Source organism: Cuculus canorus, chromosome 2, assembly GCF_017976375.1.
Source record: "Cuculus canorus isolate bCucCan1 chromosome 2, bCucCan1.pri, whole genome shotgun sequence".
In the NCBI taxonomy this organism is placed as follows: domain Eukaryota; kingdom Metazoa; phylum Chordata; class Aves; order Cuculiformes; family Cuculidae; genus Cuculus; species Cuculus canorus.
Genome location: NC_071402.1, coordinates 130,108,995 through 130,116,799, shown reverse-complemented (window position 1 = coordinate 130,116,799; position 7,805 = coordinate 130,108,995). Strand labels below are relative to the sequence as shown.

General features: G+C 37.1%; 1 long non-coding RNA gene across 1 annotated transcript; it reads left to right on the top strand.

Annotated features, from left to right (window-relative positions):
- Positions 1–1,125: 1,125 nt before the first annotated feature.
- Positions 1,126–7,320, top strand: LOC128851415 (uncharacterized). The gene is made up of 4 exons (XR_008448792.1): positions 1,126–1,387; positions 1,600–1,653; positions 3,232–3,378; positions 6,352–7,320. It is a non-coding gene; the product is annotated as an uncharacterized LOC128851415 (long non-coding RNA).
- Positions 7,321–7,805: the final 485 nt, after the last annotated feature.

Here is a 7,805-nt window from a genome sequence, read left to right as displayed (position 1 = left end):
TGTAAAAAGTGGCTATTGCAAAAATAACAGGTGTCAGCCTAAAGATGTGAGGTCCAATATGTGGCAGAAGCACAGCGATTCAGGCAATTGCTGTTAAAAGAACACACAACCCAGCCTCCCTCTTCCCCCCTCCAAAAGCAAAATGGAAAAAATCCCTTATGACCCACAAGAGTGGATATTTTTAAAACTCTTCATTTTCATATTATCTCATAAGGAATATATCATTGAAGTATACAAAGAGATTCAAAAATAGATTGGAACAAAACTGAGGTTGAGAAATCAAGCACTCAGAGCCAGGAAAGAGAGAAATAAAGATTAATGTTCAATTTTGTGTTTTGAAATATGGACCCACAAATGTTGTACAATGATAAAAACAATGCAAAATGGTTCATCAGATAAAAAATGATAAAGCTTACATGATCTGGCAGACATTTGGTCTCAGAATACTAAGTTTCCTGGTCCTAAAGGATTTAAGGTATTCCAAAGCATCTAAACTGATAAATGTCTAATACAGTCCTACAAACTGGACAGAGTTGTCCAGTTAGTCCAAATGAGAAGATATCAAGTGACAGAAATATTGGATATATTACAGATCTGGTCCTAAAACCAAATTAAATTTACTTACAATACACTGTGGATAAAGGGACCATAGCTAAATTCCCAGGATAGCTCATTTGTTACGATTTGTTTATGATTTCGTATTTTTGAGTCTACTGTTAGTAAATCTCTGCTAAGAGCTGAAATGAAATTTTAGGGGGTTAACAATATAAAATTTCCTTTTTTTCTTTCTAACTACCCTAGAGGGACAGAGACAGTAACATCCGATTAGTAACCACGCTTCCTCTGTGATGCTAACTGTGAAATATGTAACTGGCCCAGGGTTTTAACAGGGAGTATGTGCTTGAAGCATAGAAACAGACTGGGTTGTTTGAAACATAGCAACAGCCTGGGTTGCAGGGTCCTTCCTCACTGCTACCTAATTTGACTTATTGAGGGTTATTCATGGTCTGGGTCCCCTGAGGAACTGCTACAGTGACTCATCTAAACCTCATATCCGGTGTGTTTATCATCATGCTGTTGTATATGAGAACAGAACATCCCTTGCTTTAGAGATAGGCAGTTGTCCATTCGATGTAGGGTTTTCGGGAGTGCTTAAGTGACTCAGAAATTTACACTCATTCTTAAAAAATACACCTGGGGAGGTCTATCTGATGGTAAAGCAAAGTCACTGAGATGCTTTGGATATCCTTAGCCTGGATTTCCAAAACTAATTGTTCTTAATTATAAGACTGAAAAGCTTGAGTCTGCTCAGCAAATGAATAATCATTTGCTTCTCACGAAGAAGGCAGCAACCGAAACAACATCAGGGACCAGTCCCCATCACCAGGTGAATATCTCCTAGAATTAAGATAGTTGTGTATTACTTCTAATGAGCCACCTCTTTCTCCTTCAGTGCTATTCCTGCATCTCTTAAAATATTCTTAAAACGTTATCACCCTATTTTAGCCAAAATTCTAAAGATCTTAGTTTACCCAAGCACTATCTCTTCAGAGTCTTGTTTGGAGAAAAATGAATTCAATGCTTTTTTATGTTTTGCAGGAGGTACAATGCTGATTGCCAACTGGATGAACATAGGAAGAAAGCCTTCCTAAGGTATCACAGTCCTGTCAGATGCTTTGCCTTTTTGATCCAAGCAGCTTAGAGCAGCATCCATTTCAGGTGATGCTTTCTATTGAATAGACAGCACCAGATGTTCTCAGAATGTAGGGCTGTGCCCAAATAACCAAGTTCATTTTGTTCTCAGATGCTGAGAACTTAAGGCTGTGCCAAATTAATCTGACTAATTTTGTTCCAAATGTTTAACTGATAACAAAAAAACCCACCTTTGAAATACATATCTCAGTCAAAGTAGATAGAATTTTGCCAATACGCTGCAGGACACCTGGCAGTTCCAGAAGTAGATTTTTATTAAGGTCTTATTTTAACTCATTTAGAAATTCAAATGTTTTATAAAAGCAGAAAGAGTACAGACAACATATTTGTTAAGCAACAGTGGTGAAAATCTCTCGGCTTCCTTCAAAACTCTCAGTCAATATTTTCTTTTAAAGCTTTGTTCCATGAGGTGAGCTCTTGAGAATTTAAGTTCTTTGCTTTTTTTGCTCGGCTTAGCCAGCTCAGTCGGGTCTTTGTCAGCAGCTGGGAAACATTGCAAGTACACAGCTACCAGTTCATTTAGCACCAAACTGCAGCACACTTATTCATGATGCGCAGGACCTTACTCTCCCTATGTTAGTTTTAATAGAGATTCACTGGGAGAAAATGCTGCAGAAGTCTGGTGCTTAGTTGACAAATTGATACAGCTACCAAGTATCAAAGAGGATTGGAGACTGCAAAATGCAGCTCCAAAAAAAAAAAAGTATCAGGTTTCATTGAAGTAGCTGAAAGGTAACACTTCCTGATTTCTTGAGAAGAATTTTTGGCATTGTGTGCAATTTTAAGTTTTTACTCTAGAAACTGTAAAATATTCCACTTTTAGTGAACTGGGTAAAAAACAGCGGCATGACAAGAGGATAGGTGAAGCCTAGCTCTCTTCCCAGCAGAGAAATACCCCTTGAAATTCTGTTTCCTTCAGTAATTACTTCCTAACACTCTTTTCTCTCCATTTGTCTCATGTATAAATAGGAAGATAGACATAAAGAGAAACATTTTACAGAAAAATCGTTTGACCCAGGCTCCGCCATGAGACAGACCTTGGAGAACCTCCCTGGCAGTGAAACACAGGGAGGAAACAGGTGTGGGAGTGAGCCATGCACACACTTCCCTCAGCAGTGGCCACAAAATTTAGACACAACAGCCAAACTGCATTCCTGCAGAAGTAGTATTTGTGACATAACATCAAGTGGTGTTTGTGGTAGAATAGCAATGGTGTGAGGAACCTTTCGAAGAAAAAGAGTACTGAAAGATGAAGCAGTATTTCTCTAGAAAAGAGATGGCTAGGGAGAGAAAACAAGTAAAAGGCTGCAGAACCAAAGCATACCACCTGGTAATTCTGAAACTACTCAAAATTTGGTATCTCATTGCTGAATGCAAAGTACTTCTCTGTCTAATGCAGAACATCTTTGACGTTATATGTTTGTTAGTCTTCACAGAACTGCTGAAATCTTACTCAGTTGTGTTCACACGTAAATTATAGAGTGCTTTAAGAATTGTTGATGTTATGTATTTCCACAGCACCTGTCAAAATGGAGTCTAGCTTCAAACCTGAGCCTACGAATAGTGACCAGAGCCAATCTACAGCTTTCCCTGCTGTCATCGATCCCAAGCTTTTCATTACCATATCACATACTGAAGGGTTTCACTTCCATACATTCCATAAAGGTTGTAAGCAGTTTTTTTCAAAAATATTCACCTACTGCTTTCTCTTTTGCTGCAGACTGAAATGATGTGCAATATGTTTGCTTTTGAGCTATTCTAATCATTCTACAAAGTGTTATTTTAAACCCCTAGCTAAGTTTTATTAGTGATAGCATATTCTTTTTGTCCAGCGTGGTTCTTCAAGCAGTGTACAGGTGTGTAATCTTCACTTTTTATTTAAATTTATCTCTATCATCTACAGAGTATAACTCCTAGAAAACCTATGTTCTTTCCATATTTTCTTTGCTGAGATCTTCCCAGGTGCACAGTACCAATTTTTAAAATCAGAAAGGACCTTCAACATACATGGTAGTTTCTAAGCCATAACAAATTAACTGACCAAACTGGGTAAATATTCTCTGCGTTGCAGTATTCACTCCCTACACAATGATATTCATCACCCACCCTCTTCCTTCCTCCGCAGACTCTCAGAAGATTCACACTATATCCATTTCCAGCGGTCCTCTCAGATTCCCCAGGCAAATGCCAATCAAAGCTTCCTTTGTTGGCAATATGTACATTCCTCCATGAGCTATAAAGGGTAAAAATGTCCCAACTCTCTACAGGCTATCATAGGCACGTGCAATGTTATTGTCCTATAGTTTATCTTACCGTACCGTAGAGAAATCTCATCATCCTGTTTTCTTTATATGGACTACAGATGTCTTAGCCAAGCTTCCTCACCACTGAGTCACCGACTAGGATTGTTTACGTCTTCATAATGAGTCACCTTCAGGATTTGGCTCTTTGTCAATATATGGGCTGATGGTTTCAACTAGTCTCTGTTTTGCCTCATTCTCCTTTGTCTTGTCAATGTAGTTGTACCTGTTGGCAGTATGAACACAAAATGGCTCACTTCTACTTTTCCTTTTGCTTTCTGTATGCCACTTCATGTTGACTGTTGACACTCTCCACTGCTGTTCCAGAGCATTGACTTTCATGTTGCTCCAAGTTCCTGTATCATTGAAAATACAATTCAGATTTCTTTTTTCTTGCACCTTAGACCATGACTTGACAGGCAAAAGTGTTCTATCTTTGCTCAGATGGCAAACGACATTTAATATGTCTTCCATTCTCCTTGTTTATAAATAGGAATATTGTGACTATTGCAAATATCTAGGATGGTTTAGAAGTCATGTTGCTTTTTTCCACACGTATCTTTTCACTTACTGGAATGTGTAAATGACTAGGAATTCTGCTGGCCCGGGAGCTTTTCTTTTCATGCTGTCCATCATCTTGAAGGTTCATTTTATGAATGTTCTGGTTTTATTAATTCTTTCCTTTTCTAATCACTATGTTTAGTATGTCCACTCGGCACCTAACTCCCCCTCAGATCTAAACTCCTTGCAATCAGTGGTTGGCTCAGCTCCCAGAGTTAGTCAGACTCATGTTCTGTTTCATCTTCAGGCTTTTATGTACTGTTTCAGAGCTATTATAGTTGTGTTTCCAAAACAGAGTAGTATTAATATTTTCGTTATCTCATTATTTTCTATATTTATATTGTAAATATGTTTTTATATTAGTTCCTCTCCTTCAAAAAGATTTTTTTTAAAAAAAGAAAAGGATTAAAGTGCTTGATAAGGTCCCTTTAAGAGTCTTCATCATTCCTTTTTTCTGAAGTGGTATTTGCTTTGTTGCATAAAAAACCTTATGGCAACTAAATTGGGGTGAGAGGTAAAATACTGCTAAGAATTAGAAACAGGCTAAGAAACCAAAAACAAAGAGCCAGAATTAATAATCAGTTTTCAAGGGAAAAGGTTAACAGGAAGGTGACTAGAACTGAACGCAGTTTGCCAGGTGAAGGTAGAATATGAAGATATGAGTAAAAACATCACTGTGTTTAATTATTACTAACAATATAAATAAGTCTTAGCTAAGTGTTTTGCAACTAAATCTGTCAAAATCACAATCAAAAAATTTCCTTTAAAGATTCAGTCTACAGCCTCGAACATAAACATGATTTTCATTCACAACCACAACTTTTGTGGATTGAAACATGCCCTTATCTTATTTTTAAATACCAAGGTCTTTGTGAGAAGGTCAGAATATCTTTGAAGAGTTCCAAATCCTGTGTACTTAAGACACAGCTTTTCTAAAAAGAGAACCAGTTATTCAATTCTTCCACTTTGTCTACTGATCTTAGCTACGGTTTCTTAGGCATACCCAGTTTAAACAGACCCACTCACCTACCCAGAAGCAGCATTTTGTGTTCTCCAGTGCCAGTTCAGACTAATGGTCAGTGCTATAATACTGTTTATTTTAAAATCAATATAGATAAACAAACCCTCCTATTTGTCATTATTGTTTCTTTTTTATAATTAATCCTCCTAGAAGTTACAAATTAAACATCACTTACTCAACTAAAATGGAAACTTCATATAACTGTTTCTTTCATAAAGTACAGATCAAATATAAATTCACATTTTTTTAATATGGAAATACTTATAGTGATGAAAGTTATACTTAGTACATGTGGAATGTATGCTTCATTTTTGAGCATGGGGATTTTTTTAAATAATAATGATGCCAGTGAACTCCAAGATGATTAAGTTTAATGGGTCCTGGAACCTGCTCAGATCTAGCTGCCTCAATCCAAATAGTAATGTGCATACAGAACTCTGAGCAGAAAAAAAACAGACTGAAAGACTCATTGCTCTGGTAGGAAGTATTATTTGTGCCAGTGAGAGGAGACACTAGCTGGTTTATTTGCTTGAAGGATTAAAAACACTGGCTCACATGAAGCGTAACCTTGTTGTAGACAGGATTCCACTATGAAATTTGCCCTGATATTAGGATTATATTTTTAGGTTAGGTCCAAAAAAGTGCTGTTAGTATTTCTTGAACTGCCTGAGGCACCAATAAAGACAGCAATAGGCACTGTGCTGGATTGCAGAGGTAAAGAATGATCTAATATGATTTTTTTTTGTTTGTTTTCAGACACTGGACCTCATCTTGACACTTTTCCCAGTGTTGTGCTGGGTAAGAGATCTGCAATTATAGCCAGCCAGCTGTTTGCACACTCTGAAACCACAACCATAAAAGAAAGCAGGCTCAGTAGGGGTGTGACAGAGCCAATTTCCCAAATTCTGGAGGTTTTCTATTAAACTGCCATGCAATGTTGTTCTTAATGCACTCGTACTTTAAAATAAATGGAAACTTGTGAACTGACACTGTTAATGACCAACAAACAACAGCATCAAAATTGTATTTGGAGTAAGGAAAACAGAATTACCTTGTATTTGGCTGCTCTGACAATGTAGGACAAGATAGTCTCAGTCTTGCAGTTTAGCTGTTTTATGTTATCCATCAAAATCTGGGATGATACATGAACAAAATGTGGAACATCTGTATATTGTTGAGAGCCTCAGCATAATTTTTAATTAGAAGATGTGTTTTGAATGTTTTCTCACTTAGTGTGCTAAATAAACCAGCAATTTTAAAAACACAAACCCCAAATTATTTATGGCAACCCAATTAATTCACTGTTCCAAACCCAAAACTAGCCCAGCATGAATGCTGACCTCACCTCTGCTACTATAGCTAAAAGGAAAACTGATGCACTACTCAGGCTAGGCATAATTAAGAAGATTTAAAAGTCTTCTACTGGATTTTTCAGTCATTTGTTAGATATCTGCCAGGGAAAAAATAGTGATAGAGATTCTGTTCTCAGGGTCAGTGAAAGAGTGCGGTCTTTCAATAAAGCATATGCTAACATCAAGTCCATCACATAAAAATGGGGAGAGAATAAAAATAGAAGGATTAGTGTGCAAAATTGAAAGAAAGGGACAGGTTTATGGTGAGGTTATGAACAGTTTCACAAGGAATTGATTACTGTTTTGATTAATGTCCTGGCTCTAGAAATAGAGGAGTCTGCAGGTGACGTGAAGTTAACAGGCAAGAGGACAAGGAAACCCCACTGGGAGAACTGGATATTTGTGAACTGAAATGAGATGACACTCAGTAGAGAAAATAACAAAGGCCAAGAACTAAAATTCTCATCCAGAAAAGGTTCAGCAGATTCTGCTCTGGAACTACCAGATGAATAAATCTAAAAAAAAAAAAAAGAAAGAGAAGCAATGCTCTATTAAGATAACACTAGGAAAAGAGTAGCAACTTCTTAATGTCCAACTGTGCAACCTTTGGGAGACCTCATCTGCATACAACTTGTGTTCAAGGAAAATTAATTTATCACCAGAACAAGTGTAGAAATGAAATACTAAGCCAGATGAATTAATAATCTATTATGTGAGAGGAAACTAAGAAAGGTATAATGGTGTAGCCTTATAAAATTAATGTGGGGTGGGCAAATAAATATCAGGAAAGCGGAATAGTTATATAAGCCAACAGACAGGGCTGGCACAATAATAACTCAGCAAGCACTCATCATGAAT